The sequence below is a fragment of the Eurosta solidaginis genome, chromosome 3, assembly GCF_040869045.1.
Source record: "Eurosta solidaginis isolate ZX-2024a chromosome 3, ASM4086904v1, whole genome shotgun sequence".
Lineage (NCBI taxonomy): Eukaryota > Metazoa > Arthropoda > Insecta > Diptera > Tephritidae > Eurosta > Eurosta solidaginis.
This window is the reverse complement of record NC_090321.1, coordinates 188986251-189001979: the sequence shown is the minus strand read 5'-3', so window position 1 is coordinate 189001979 and position 15729 is coordinate 188986251.

The window sequence follows — 15729 nt, the reverse complement described above, 5'->3', positions numbered from 1 at the left end:
ACGAATGGTCCTTGGTTCAAGTCTTGGGCAAAGCAACATCAAACATTTGTGAAAAAAGTAGTTTTAAATAAAAAGCAGTGCTTCGGCAACCATTTTGAGTGCTGAACTGTCCCGTCGAAAAAAAATGCACATATGTATGTACTTATATTGAATTTATCCTTAATTTTTTTTATATTTCTATCTCTATTTCTTTTCCGATTCCCACCCATTCTCATACCATTCCTGTTCCTATTCTTATTTCTATTCCTGTTCCGAATCCAACTCCAATTATTATTCCTATTCCTACTTTTATTCCTAATTCCTATTCCTATTACTATTCCTCTTCCTGTTACTATCCTATTACTATTATTTGTTACTTGTAACCATTATTCGTATTCTCCTCTCTTTCTCACTCTTAATTTCTTTCGCCACCATTCCTTCTCATTATTCACACTTTTCCAGCATCCTCTCCGTCCTTATCTGTGACTCCCTTTAGCTTTAAATGATTCACCGGCTTTCCTACTTTCCTACAATCTTCATATACTTACTTCTCACCCCTTCTCTTTCTCTTCCAAAGCAAATGGTTCTTTGTTTGTGTTATAGTACAAACAATTGATAGTTCACTTCGTCAGGGCAATCTGCATGATGTTGGATTATATCATTCATGATTATAGAACATATTGGAGTCGGTTATGCGTCATGGTTTGAAGCATGCTTATGTCCGACAAACATTACGATGTCGGAGTCTCAGTGGTTCGTAGCATGTTAAGGTTCATGCTCTAATGACCTTTGTTTGAGCATCTTTTGAATGAAAAATTCTTCCACCCTTTCTCTTCAAGATATGGCTCATTAACACTACACCTTGTCCACATTGCGTACGTACGCGGCTCTTTAAGTGTCCTTTCTGAGGATGTTGTTATTTCTCAATACACAAATTTTTCTTCTGAGTGGACTGGAATCCTTTAATCTTGGGGAGTACAAAGCGAGTGAGAAATATGCTCTCCCTTCTACGGGGGGAAGCCTCTTACTTTTTGCCGTATTTGAATCCACTGGACAACAAATTCTCGCTGCCGTTATTGAAGCATATCATTCGCCGTATAAAAGACAGTTCTTATTTTTGGTGGTCGCTGAAGAAAGAAGCGGTAAAGATGGGTTTGATGGTGAATAAAGACAAAAGGAAGTACCTGTTGTCATCGCGCAAAGAGCCAGCGCATATGCGTATTGGCAACCACGCTACTTTTTGCAGCCAGCCATAATTTCGAAGTAGTAAAAGACTTCTTTTATTTGGGAACCTGCATTAACACTGACAACAACTTAAGCTCTGGGATCCAGCGAAGAATCGTTCTTGCCAATAAATGCTACTTAGGACTGGGTAGGCAAATGAAAAGTAAAGTACTCTCTCAACATACAAAAATCATGATCTACTAGTTACTTATAATACTCGTCCTGCTATATGGTGCAGAAGAATGGACCATTACAGATCAAGCTGCTCTGGGAGTGTTCAAGAGAAAAGTTCTTTGAAAGATTTATGGACCTCTACGCGTTGGCGATGGCAAGTACCGAAGAAGGTTTAATGATGAGCTGTACAAGCTTTATGCAGATATCAACATAGTCCAGCGAATTTAAACGCAGCGGCCGCGCTGGCTAGGACATGTTATGCGAATGAAAGATGACGCTTTAGCTAAGAAAGATTTTTCACCGGAACCCGCCTATGGAAGCAGAGGAAGAGGGCGGCCCACACTCCGCTGGAAGGATCAGGTGGTATACGGTTTAAGCTCCCTTGGTGTGACAAATTTACTCCAGTTGCAGAGCGAAGAAGCGACTGATGCGCCTTGTTAGACGGCCATAACCGTTTAAACGGTTAAGCACCAATTAAGTAAAAAGTAAGTATATTTGGTGGTCGGGGTGACATTGCGATAATATTAAGGACGCTGAAGCTATGATATATCGTAAACCACCTTTTTTCTAATGAAGGCTAACCTTGCCGAATGTATGATCAAAGGCGCATTCCTTGCCTACGAATCTATCTGCCCCTTTTATCACTAATATTTCCCATTCGAAAGGCTGAAATCTCTCTCGCATCAAAAACTGAACCCAACATATCATTTCCAGTTCCCTAGTTAGACTCAGACTACGCAACTGCGAAATACGGTTTTGTTAATTTCAAAATCTCACAAAACGACCACATTGGTAAATCCAATATTCATCACCTGACCCAACTGCTTATTTAGCTTAAATTGTTCAAACACCACAAAGATATCCTTTATGCGAGTTTCAGCGTGATTTGAAGTCTACAGTTTTTACAAGTTCTTATTTTCCATTAGCTCTGTCTTACAAATGTAATAACACTGTGCAGCATAGCCACAATTACTTCTCTGCTGCATGCTGCTGACTGTGTGTTAAGTTTTTAATAAAAACCTAGCAGCTTAAATGAAAATTCGTAATTTGTAAGTTGCAGAGAAGTAAGCCGTAAGACGTCGGGCCAAATCCCCTACAACTACGCACAGCATTAAATGCATTCACCTACACGAGGCATAGGTTTACAAATACATAAGCACTTTCATCTATACACAATTCAACTTTGCTACATAACACACTTCACACTCACACAGCCAAATCCGTACATCTTACATGCAAAACTTACAAATACTTGACTTAGATTTTAACCAAAAAGGAAATTGGTTGCTACAACAGACACCTCCTACATTTTCGATTGATGCTACAAGCTGCTAGTATTAGTAGAAACTTCTGCTTCTTCTTCTTCGTTCATATGTATCAGCTAAGCAGCTAGGCCAAGGAAATTATGAAATTCATACAGGAAGACAATTTTCTTCTTGGATGTCTGCATTGCCTCCGCATCAACTTCTTTTCCGACTTAGTGGTATGTATGTTTGTGAGTGTGTGTTGCAGTGTGTTTGCTGCAATGCCTCCAACATATCCAACATACCTCTTTTGTTATCCCAGTTGTAGCTGCCATTTTGCTGTCGCTTCCAAGCTTAAGCAACACGAAAACGTTTGCGGCTTCAGTTGTAGCAATTTCTATTTTTGTTAGATTATTTTTTCGAAAATTTTGCCGCTATTGAAATGCTGCTTTTGCTGTTGTTATTACTGATATTGCAAGCTTACTTCAGTGTTGCTTCTTCCTACAGTTTGTCCGATTACATCGCTGCATTGGTAAATGTTTTAGCCAGTATGGAATTTTTTTAGCTTAAGAACATTTGAGCGATTAAGTAAGTTCTTGCTGTAGTTTGTCGGAAATCCTGATTGCTGAGATGCTGCTGTCTAAAGCGGCAATTACCCACCGACGTGTGCCGTACACACGGACGTTTGTCGTACGTTTGTTGACCGAACCCTCAAGCCCGTAGGAATCAATGTGTGCGTCTAAGTACATGTACATAACATATTTGTGTGTGTATTGTTTACAGATAAGCACTGTTGCCATTGACCATTTTGCATGCATACTTATGGAAACATCAACTTTTTCCAATTTAATTTTTGATGTTGTAAAAGGCTGGAATTAATATTAAATAAATATAAATAGATTACATATTTATAATCTGCACTTTTACATTATTATTTCGTTTATGTGTTTTTACATAAAACTGCAAACGGTCAAAAATTAGCCCACAAAAGTTTACTAGGCAACTCTGTCTAGTGAGAGAGCGATCAGCTGACACGTTCTTACGAAAAAAATCAAAATTGTTTTGATTTCTAATCATATTTTCATAAAGCTTTATGCGGCAGTTACTCACGAACGTACGTAGAAAAAACGTGTCAGCTGACACGACCTATCTTATGAGTGTGCAATGTAAACGAAAACTCACCGACGTGCAACGCCCGTACGTACGTAGCCCGGAACGTAGAAATCAAAACAATTTTGAATTTTTCCGTAAGAACGTGTCAGCTGATTGCTCTCTCACTAGACAGAGTTGCCTAGTAAACTTTTGTGCGCTAATTTTTGACCGTTTGCAATTTTATGCAAAAACGCCTAATTAAAGTTTGAAAAATTGTGGAAATAATGCGAAATAATAATGTAAAAGTGCTGATTATAAATATTTAATCTATTTGTACTTATTTAATATGTATTCCGGCTTTTACAATATCAAAAATTAAATTGGAAAAAGTTGATGTTTCCATAAGTATGCATGCAAAATGGTCAATGGCAACAGTGCTTATCTGTAAACAATACACACACAAATATGTTATGTACATGTACACAGACGCACACATTGATTCCTACGGGCTTGAGAGTTCGGTCAAACATGCTTCGTACGACAAACGTCCTTACGTACGGCACACGTCGGTGGGTAACTGCCGCATTAGCCAATAGCGAAGAGATTCCTTTTACTGTTATCGTTGTTGGTATTGCCAGTTTTCGGCGTCATTGGTTTTATATCATGTTTTGTTGCAGCACCAGCAATGAATGTACGATGTGTTGTTGCTTTTTGTGCCTTAATAGTGAAATTTTGGTTACCGTCTTACGGTTGCTCTTTGACCAATAAACTAAATCTGAATTTGTTAATTTGAAAATTAAACTTTTATGATGGAATTTGAGGTTTTATTGCGTTTTTATGTAAAAATAAACACAGCGATGCCACATGTAAGAAATTTTGCAAAATATTGTTACGAATATTAGCAAAACTAAGGAGTGCTGCCAGCTCTAAGCCGATCTAAGCAGTGACGTGAATGCACATCAATAATTCAATCATTATGTATCTACATAAACGAATCAATAATTGCGTCTACACATATGTACACATTCCGACGAGCAACATTTACATACAAGGCAGCGAGAGATGAGATGTCACACACCGATGAATTTACTTATACGCTTATGTGTGTGCGGGAGACTGTAAACTACAAACACATGCATATACCTTATCTGAGTTGTCACAAGAGAGAGCAATAATTTGTGCACGTAGTTGTGGCTGGCGATTTTGTAGCCGAAACAACTAGTAACTTCTGGAAATCGAAGAGCCTAGAAGTATGCAGCGTAAACTATAAAAGCGATGCAAGCGAGTAAGAAGTAATTCAGTTTGATTTGAGTTGATCAGCAGTTACGACTAAGAAGATATCTAGCGAGCAACCAGTATTATTTTGATTAGTGGAGTTTCATTTGAGCTATCAGTTTGGTTATTAAGCTATTCGTTGCACAGTTTGAGTGTTATTGTGAAGCATTTTAATAAAGGCCATTTTTCCATTATTCAATATTGGAGTTATTTATTCAACAGTTTAGCGATACGAACCTAGCAAAAGGGGCAAATAAGAGGATTTGCAAGCAAATTCGTTACAATTGGTGTCAGAAGAGGAATTGTTGAATAAATTCCAGAGGACAACAACGACATGGCAAAGTTCAGTGAATTGAAGATCCAGCAACTAAAGAAGGAGTTGGAGAGCCGTGGATTGAATACAAGCGGCGTTAAACTTGAACTTCAGGCACGGCTACGAGAGGCAATGGAAGCGGAAGGAATTGATGTGGAAGAGTACGACTTTCATCTTGATGGCGAGGAAGTAACAAAAATTGAAGAGAAAAACGAAACATCGCAGGCAGTTACGAGCACAGACTTGAACATGATTTTGGCTGCAATATCTGCTCAAACATCGACAATGTCATCACAACTAGAATCGCAGGAGACACGCATAACATCCAAGATTGAAGCACAAGAAACGCGTATGTCAGAAATGTCGACACAGATTACATCCAAGATGGAAACGCAATTGGAAGAACAGAAGACATATATGGCATCCCAACTGGAATCGCAGGAGACACGCATAACATCAAAGATGGAAGAACAAGAGGAGCGCTTATCATTGCAGGTGGCACAAATGTCTTCACAATTAGAAGCACAGGAAGCAAGGGTAACATCAAAGCTGGAAGCGCAGGATGCAAAAATCGCTCAATTTCAGGCAGAAGTCGATGATTTGAAGGGTCGTATGGAGCAGTTACAATTAAATCGTCCAGCAGTTTCAGCGAGTAATTCAAAGGTAAAAACACCATCCTTTGACGGTTCTGTTCCTTTCCAGGTCTTTAAGCTACAGTTTGAGAAGACCGCAGCAGTGAACAACTGGAATGCGGAAGATAAAGTTGCTGCACTATTCGTGGCATTGAAGGGGCCAGCAGCGGAAATTCTACAGACGATTCCCGAAGGAGAGCGGAACAATTATGAAGCATTGATGGCTGCTGTAGAACGACGTTATGGAAGCGAGCATAGGAAACAGATATTCCAAATTGAGTTGCAAAACCGCTACCAAAAAGCAAATGAGACATTGCAGGAGTTTGCTTCAGATATTGAAAGATTGGCTCATCTTGCAAATGCGGACGCACCCGTGGAATACACTGAAAAGGTAAAAATCCAGAGTTTCATAAATAGCATACGGGACGTGGAAACGAAGCGAGCTACATACGCAAACCCAAAGCCAACATTCGCAGAAACGGTGTCACAAGCTCTGATTCAGGAAACGGCGTCGCTTCTGTGTAAGCCAGTTTTCAAAGCACGCCGTATGGAAGTAGAAAGGCCGGAGTGGGTAGACGCAATATTGGAGGCACTGAAAGGATCGCAAAAGCGAAGTGAAAAAGTTATCAAATGCTTCAAATGCGGGAAGTCCGGTCACATAGCACGTCATTGCGATCTTGGTCTTAATAGTTCCAACAATGTGGGTGGCCGTAAACGCAAAGCTAGAGGAGATGAGCAAGAGCGAGTAAGAGGTAGAGAGCTAGATCCAGCTATTGAATGCCCTGTGATATCTGTGTCGCAAATTGGAAGGAAATCAAGCAGTCTTACCGTCAGAGGGAATGTGGATGGCAAAGAACGAGTACTGACTGTAGATACGGGCGCATCTCATTCCTTGATCCGATCTGACTTGGTCAACAGGAGAGTAAAACCGTTACCTGGAGCAAAGTTGCGTACGGTCACTGGCGACTATAACCAAGTTCAGGGAGAAGTGATATGTGAAGTATTGATTGGGAAGGTCATGGTTCTACACAAATTTGTTGTGGCGGAGATTGTTGATGAAGTTATATTGGGAGTGGATTTCTTGGTTGACCATGACATCAAGATCGATATGCAGAGAAGGGTGATGCGTTATGAGAACCAAGATGTGCCACTTAACTTTAGTTTGGAAAAAGGGTTCAGCAGTAATCGGGTACTGGTGGAGAAGACTCGACGAAGGCCACGGAAGTCGAAGGCAAAGGTTGATAGATCGAATGGGCCAAATAAATCAAAATCAAAAGTACCTGCGAGAGAAACACTGGCATTTACAAAACCTAAAAGACGCAGGAAAATGAAGCAACGAATTTTCGAGAAGGAATGCGAGGGTAGTTTCAATCCAGAGCGCACTACTGTGGGGAAACGTGGGAACGATACTGATTATGCAAAGCAAATCCGTCCAGCGCAAGCTCTACGAAGTAGTTCATCGGCCAAACAACAGAGTGTAAAGGAACGAACCAGGGTATTGAGTGGTACGATGAAACACAGGTACCATGAGAACAATAATTCGAAAAGTTTCTTGGCGGGAGATTTGGTACTGTTATACAACCCTCACCGGCGGAAAGTTGTTCCATCCAAATTTCGGTGCAGTTGGGAAGGCCCGTACAAGATTGTGAAGAAGCTCAGTGATACCATCTACCGCATACAAAGCATTGAGATACCACGGAGTAGAAGAGTGGTTCATTTGGAGAGATTGGCAGCGTTTAGATCGAGAGATTTGTCTGATCGGGACGATCAGACTTAGGTGGAGGGCAGTGTTACGAATATTAGCAAAACTAAGGAGTGCTGCCAGCTCTAAGCCGATCTAAGCAGTGACGTGAATGCACATCAATAATTCAATCATTATGTATCTACATAAACGAATCAATAATTGCGTCTACACATATGTACACATTCCGACGAGCAACATTTACATACAAGGCAGCGAGAGATGAGATGTCACACACCGATGAATTTACTTATACGCTTATGTGTGTGCGGGAGACTGTAAACTACAAACACATGCATATACCTTATCTGAGTTGTCACAAGAGAGAGCAATAATTTGTGCACGTAGTTGTGGCTGGCGATTTTGTAGCCGAAACAACTAGTAACTTCTGGAAATCGAAGAGCCTAGAAGTATGCAGCGTAAACTATAAAAGCGATGCAAGCGAGTAAGAAGTAATTCAGTTTGATTTGAGTTGATCAGCAGTTACGACTAAGAAGATATCTAGCGAGCAACCAGTATTATTTTGATTAGTGGAGTTTCATTTGAGCTATCAGTTTGGTTATTAAGCTATTCGTTGCACAGTTTGAGTGTTATTGTGAAGCATTTTAATAAAGGCCATTTTTTCATTATTCAATATTGGAGTTATTTATTCAACAGTTTAGCGATACGAACCTAGCAAAAGGGGCAAATAAGAGGATTTGCAAGCAAATTCGTTACAATATATTTGATATGAATTATGAAAAGTGCACAAGTTAAACGTATGGAAAGAAGTGGAAAAGTTAAAAAATGTAGTAAAAAATGTAAAATAATGAAGAGGAAGACGGAGAAGGACAGTGAGAGAATAAGGTAGTGGGTAAAAGTGGAACAAAGTAATAATTGATAGAAAAGAAAATTGGAAGCGACAGTAGGAGACAGACAAAGACTAAGAAAGATGTGGCGAGAGATGAGAAGAGAAGGGACTAGATACTTTAATTGTTTCTCCCTCCCTTATGAGGGAGAGCGCTTCAGGATATACAAAAATCTCATATAGGGTTGACCGCAAACACGGAGAAGTTAGATATGGATTTGTAACTAAAACGTACAAAACTGGATTAGGCCTCTGCAAGAAGGTGGACCCTGTAGGAGAAACATTACGCATAATATCTAGGAATCATTCTAGACAGTAAGTTGTTGTGAGAGCTCAACGTGAGGAAGGCCTCGATGGCACTTTATGCATGAAAAAATTATGGTGGGATGTACGTGGAGTCTATCGTCCTCTCTCTCTCTCGCTCTCATTCAGTACTTTTAGCGATTTTTAAGCCTATCGTATGTTATTGAGTACTTGTTTGTATGTTATGGAGTACTTGTTTGGTGGACATCCACACAAAAAAGAACCTATCCCAAAAAATTATAGGGGTATGCAGGCTATTAATTCTAAGCACTACGGGAGCAAACAGCCACGACGACTTACAGAGCAACCATTTTGCATATTGCACCTGTAGACCGGGTAGTAAATAAGATAGTGTTAAAAACAGCAACGAAAACGGTCCACATTTCATCGATTACGTTCTGTGCTCGTGCCCTGCGCTTGCCAGGCTAAGACTCCGGATATTAGAAGTGATACGGCTATACGATTTAGAAGCAGCTACATATTTTTTAACATGGGTCCTGGTTTCTGATAGGGGTTTTCAGTTTGGTCCTTAAAGGGGTTCTTGGTAATACTATTAACTCATTCAGTCTATATGAGATCGTCAAGAACCGGCCACTTCAACCTAACCTAACCATCTATCTCTACATTTTCCAATTGTCTTCGGTTCGATTGGTTGAGACTTTCTGCTGACCAAGGAAGTGGACTAGGAGCAACACAATGAAGTGGAACTCGAACTGAAACTCTGATCATATATATTGAAATGAGTTGACTCTCTGCTGGTAAGATGGTGTGGAGCGTATCCTTTGGCTACAATGCCGCAGTAATTTCATCGTGAATGATATCCAAAGAACATTGAGGACTATTTTGAATCCATTGCTGGAAATACTCTCTAGAAGAATTGTTTTCCTAATTGGTTTTTAGGTCGTTTTCGAAAAGTGGCACGCTGCCTTCACGTGAAGTTGGCGGTGCACCATAAAAAAGTTTTAACTTTTTTTCGAAATTATAAAATATGCCATTTATCTTCGGCAAATTTACGGCAAATTCGTGTGCAAGAATTATATTCCTAGCTGGTCTCTAAGGTGGTTTTCTGAGGGTGGCACGCTAACTTCACGTGAATTTGGCGTGCCATCCTATATTTTTTTGTTTCGCGGACAAATTGCAATTTTTTCCACGTAAAAGTTGTCTTGCAAAATTCAGAGAGGTATATTTTGCTTCATATGATATATTTATTGTTATGCCTTTTACCCAGGGACAAGTTCTGTTTTATTTTCGATTTCAGACTCGCCCGTTTTTACCTACATGCTTCAAAGTGCCGTATCTATGTGCTCGCAAATCGTTGGCAGGAATTTGCTTGTGATCAAAACCTCTTGAGTAAAAAATATTACTGCCAGGCTAAGGAATATTGTGTTCGAAGGAAGAATTAGAGGGGCGGAGTAGGGGCGTGGGTGTATCTAGTGGGTACTAAAAATGTTTTTCGGCAGCAGGTTAGCTTAAATCTTATTATTTTTTTGTCATTAGAAAGTAGTAAATAACCGATAATATTCCCAAATTCAAATACATACATATAACCGACTCATAATTAACATGTTTTAACCATTTATATAATTTCATTTTTACTTCAAAATTGTTTTTTAGAAATGTTATTTCAAAGCCATATCAATCTATGGTATTCACAACGTTCATATATTTTAAAAGTTCAAGATCAAAAAACCCGAGAAAAAGTTTTGTAGCCATTAAATTTTAGTCTAACAAGGTGGCACTTTTGAGCAGTTTTAAAGTCGCCTTGACCCAAAAACAGTTCTAAAAATTCCAAGCGATTTTTAAGCGACCGTATTACCGAAAGTATTACTTTTACAATAAAAACGAATTTCGGCTTATTTGGGGGTTTGAATGCAATATTGATTGTTACTTACGTTTCATATTCTATAGATTTTTTCATGCGATTAAAATTAGCTTTTATATTTTTAAATACTGTGCTGATGCTTTAAAAATATAAATTTTTATATTTTGATGTCAATTCTCCTTGGGGGTGGGGTTTGAACACCCAAAACCCTCCCCCTGTGGCCGGGTCTGCTGCCGAGATGTGTTCTTTGCAGTTCAATCATACAAACACTTAGAAGCTCATGAAGTTTTCATAGATTTGTTGATAAGGAACTACTATAGGAAGCTAAATTATTTCGCTTGCAAATTTTACAACTGAAAGTTACTTTATTTTACTACAATATTTTATGAATTATATGTCAACCTTTTTTCAGACAATAACTATGCTGCCCTTGTAATGTTACGAATGTCATTGGCTGCCCTAGTGACTGTGGCTACTATCACCTGATCTCATTACATGACTTGTCGAATAGTATTGGAAAATCATAAGGCTCGGCGCTCATGTGCTTTCAAAGGAAATTAACATTACAAAAATTCGAATTATCTATTTCTTATTATGCCAACTGCCAATTGGCTGCCTCGAAAACTTTACAATATTTACAAAAAAATTCCGACACGCCTGCTCGTCACTGCACTGCAGGCTTGTTGCTTTTCCTTCTATTTCATTTTCAGCTACATTTTTGCTTTTAGGAATATTTTACTTTGTCGGCTGCCACAATCGGTTTTTAAGTTATTGCACTGGGCTTTAGGGCCTCATTGCTCAAGCTGACAATGGCAGTGAATGGAGTAGTGAAATAAAATTATAAATGAATACAAAATAGAAATGTGTAAATTTGTAAGAGAGTTGGAGAGTGGAGCATGAAGTGGAAAGAAAAATGTGTAAGACAATGCTGAAGACATTCTGGCACAGTGTTGAAATCTCTAGGTCCCTTACGTAATTTTAAGATTTTCTGTTGCTTACTATTTTCTAAATTTTGCGCTTGAGGTTTTTGTATTTTGTTTGTTGTCTGCAACAATTGCAGTTTTATTAAATTATATTATGTTTCTAATGATTTGAGAAAATTAAATCTACTAGCAATGCTTTTAGTCTCCAGAAAGATCGGATAAGTTATTTGGGCGTGAAGGTTTTGCAAAACATATTCACCAACTCATTGTTCCACTCTCGTATGTATAAATTAAAAAATTTTATTATTCAATGGACTTTTAGCCACCTTTAGAGTTTAACTCATATATGTATATACATAGTTACAAATTTATTCTTGGCACCTACGAAAATGTTGTTCTGTGAATGGATATGAATAAATTTTAATCCATTTATTTTTATACGCTATGCAATGAAACACCAAACAAGCCAGAAAAATATACTAGCTTCAATGTATATTTTGTCTGACTGCTATCATACTAGTCCAAAAAACTCCATTTGAGCTGAGGTTTCCTCGGTTCGAAACTGCAGAGAACTCTTTAATATAGTGAAACTTACCGAATCTTCGCAAGCTTACAAACACGGCGTAAATATTGCCAAGATGAAAATTAAAAAAAAAAAAGGCACAAAGAGACCCTTAGGACAACTTCTGCGACAATATAGAGAGAAACTCGGAAGCTACATAAACAACCCACTTGTACCGACTTACAAATAAAACAAAATGGTGAAGGACGTCACCCAGCGGTGTAATGTTGGAGGTTTTAATGTACACGCACCTTCCTGGCAACCAAAAATATCTTCAGACTCTAGGCAAACTACTTCAGACCGCATTAATCCTCCTAGAATATTGGTACGCTGCAAGCGGCCTCAAAGTGAAGCCATGTAATATTGCAATGGTTCTGTTCCCCAGAATCTACCGCTATTAAACGGGGTAAAGCTCGTATGGTAAGCTCTAGCCGAGTTATAATGCGGGTAGACTAAGTGCAGTCCTGCTCTGAAGCTACATCAGATATGGTCATACCACCATTCTGACAACCATCGCAGAAAAATGTCATCAACCAGATTATACCACTCGGACCCTTCTCCAAGAAAAAAAATTCTCTATCAAAATCCCACAGCAACACAAATGAGCTGATATCTCTAACGAATGGCTCCAAACTGAATGACAATGTGGGTAGTGGCATCTACTCAAAATATCTTCCGCTCTCCTTGAGTATAATGCTATTGAGCTATAGCAGCACCTTTCAGGTAGAACTAACAGCTATAAAGGTGACTGCGCGTTGCCTACTGCCTAAGAAGTTCTGGTACGTTGCAATTTACTCTTACAGTGAAGCAACGATTAAAACTTTTCAAGGCAGGAGCACTTCGTCAAAGGTTGCAATATAATGCAGATAACAACTAAACGAACTAGCCTTCCGCTGCACTACAATGGTTAGTCCCGGGTTACAGTTGTGCACCTGGGAACTATGTTGCTGATAAACTAGTCAGGAAAGCTACTGAACACACCGATTTAACGTACATCGTTCCTCCACTGTTTACATTTACTGAGAATGCGAGCATGTGATGTGTCTCCACACAGGAAACTCAATGTATGACTTCTGTCGAAGCTGCAGGGACGAGGAGGAGAAATAAAGCATTGCTTATTTCCTCTGAAAATAGCCGGCTGTAGCCAGAACACGCATTGAATAAGCACTTCAACGGCTGTTTAGCGGCCACCGAAATCTAAAGCGTTTTACGCTACATAAGATGTACAAATTGCTTCTCTTTACACATAAAACGGACCAAGGGAGCTAGTTCATTCAGGGGTACTACAAAGGACCATCTAGTCTAAGTGTCCCCACGGCCTTGCGGGGGCCAGCCACTATAACCTATCCGAATCTAACCCTTTTCGGCCGAATATTTATTCTTCAAGCATGGCGCTTTTGAACTAGAAATTTTGTCAAATTTGATATAGTTTTAGACTGGTTTGTCTCTTCCCGTAGTTTGAAAATTGTACCACCCAGTTTGTTTCAGATTCATACTAGTTGTGAGGTAGTTCGCACACAGTTGGCCATGACTTCTAGGCGCCATGTCTACCACACATACATATGTTACCAACATTCAAAATTCAATATTTTTGTTTCTCTGCATATATGAATATTCAGATTAAGAATTTTCGCGGTTATATAAAACTGGCAGCTTGAAATATGTTACCGGGCTACCGTTATAAAATATTTGCATGTATAAATATTAAAGTATGTAAATCCGTTATTCCAATGCCAGGACATGTTATAGCTATAAAAAGGTAATTTGAAAATATTAAGTACTTTGCTTCAAAGTTATGCTTTAAAATTATTGCATGCATTCTTGGGGACTCTGTTAGGCTTTTTAATCATATTCAAGATACATAAGAGAAGGAGTTATACCGGTATAATTTTGGGTTTCATCATGACAACTCATTGGAAGGTCCAGATAATCCTTTTTGCGAAAATGCATACATTTTCCTTGGTTAGATTTCTCGCTGCACATAAAGTATCGATCGTTAACAAAGTTGATTGACATTTAGGATGTTAATCCGATAAAAAAAGGTGTGAGTACCAAGTACTCGTGAAGCTCGATATTTAAATTTACAGACGTAATTATAGGAAAGGAATTTTTTAAGTTAAGTTGTCCATAAAAGATCGATAACACGCAGATAGCAAATGGGTGGTTGCGAAAAAAAATAAATTACTTTTCGGTTTCAAATCGATAACTTTTTATAACTAATTGATAATGCGATATAAAATTGACAACTTTTGGATAAAATATTTTGATAACAAACCGAAAACTAACATGTTGTGTAAAGTCCATAGATCCAGTATGATCAGCATTAGCGATGCTCTAAGAAGAACGCCTAGCAAAGCTCTCCAGTAGATTCTTGACATCCTTCCATTAGATCTAGCTGGTTATCGCGCGGCGGCAACTTCAGCCCTGCGCCTAAGGGAGTTGTCGTGTTGGAACAGAAAGACCACAGGACACTCTAGTATAATAAACAAATACAGTTTTCTCCTTCCTAGCACGGATCGCTGTGCGACCACAACAGTTGCGGAAGCCAACTTTAAGATAAACATTCCCAGTAGGGATGACTGGACGGAGTCGGATAGGTGCTTTGCTATTGACAGCAGCATTTCCATATACAGGGACGGCTCCAAGCTAAACGGTAGAGTTGGAGGAGGAATATACTCAAGAGACCTTGCCCTCCAGCTCTCCTTCACACTTCCCGACCACTGCAGTGTATTCCAGGCAGAAGTTTCAGCCATCATGGAAGCCGCAGCTAGGATAGGGACATACAATGTCGGCAAAGAAATCTTTATTTTCAGCGACAGCCAGGCTGCCATAAAATCTCTTGGCTCCTACTCGTTCAATTCTGAACTAGCACTAAACTGTTGCCAATCTTTTCTAGAGATGGCCCAACAGAACCGCGTATACCTCACATGGGTCCCTGGATTTAGGGACATCGAGGAAAGCTGCCTTGCAGATGAACTCGCTAGGCTAGGTACAACCAGGCAGATTCTTCCAGACCAAGAACGCTTAGATATGCCCCTGGCCCCACGCAAGCTAATGCTAAAAGAACACATCCACCGTCAAGCCGACGAAAGATGGCTACAGACACCGGAGTGTCGAATATCGAAGGAAACCTGGCCAAAATGGGATCCTAAAAGATCCCGTCACGTGCACAACCTAAATAGGGATACAATTTCCACACTTGTGGGGTACTAACTGGTCATTGCCTTACAGGTAAGCATACAGAAAGGTTAGGAGCACCTTAACGTTGATGCTGTTGTAAAGAGGATGAGGAGGAGGAAACGGTGATTCACCTCATCTGCAACTGCCCGGCACTAAGCCGAGCACGGCAGCGCTTTCTGGGTGCTCCATTTCTAGATAATCTGAGCCAGGTTCTGGAGTATGTTGTCAAGGACCTGGTAGCTTTTATCAGGTCCTCAAAATCGTTAGAAGAGGAAAGGTAATGGTGTATTTTCGTGTTATCACAACGGGCCTAATATCACTGGCCTAAGTGTGCCCTCGGGCTGCCACCTCAACCTAACCCAACCCAACCTAACCTAAAATAACAGAAAACTTTTTGAAATCGATATTATTTCGATAA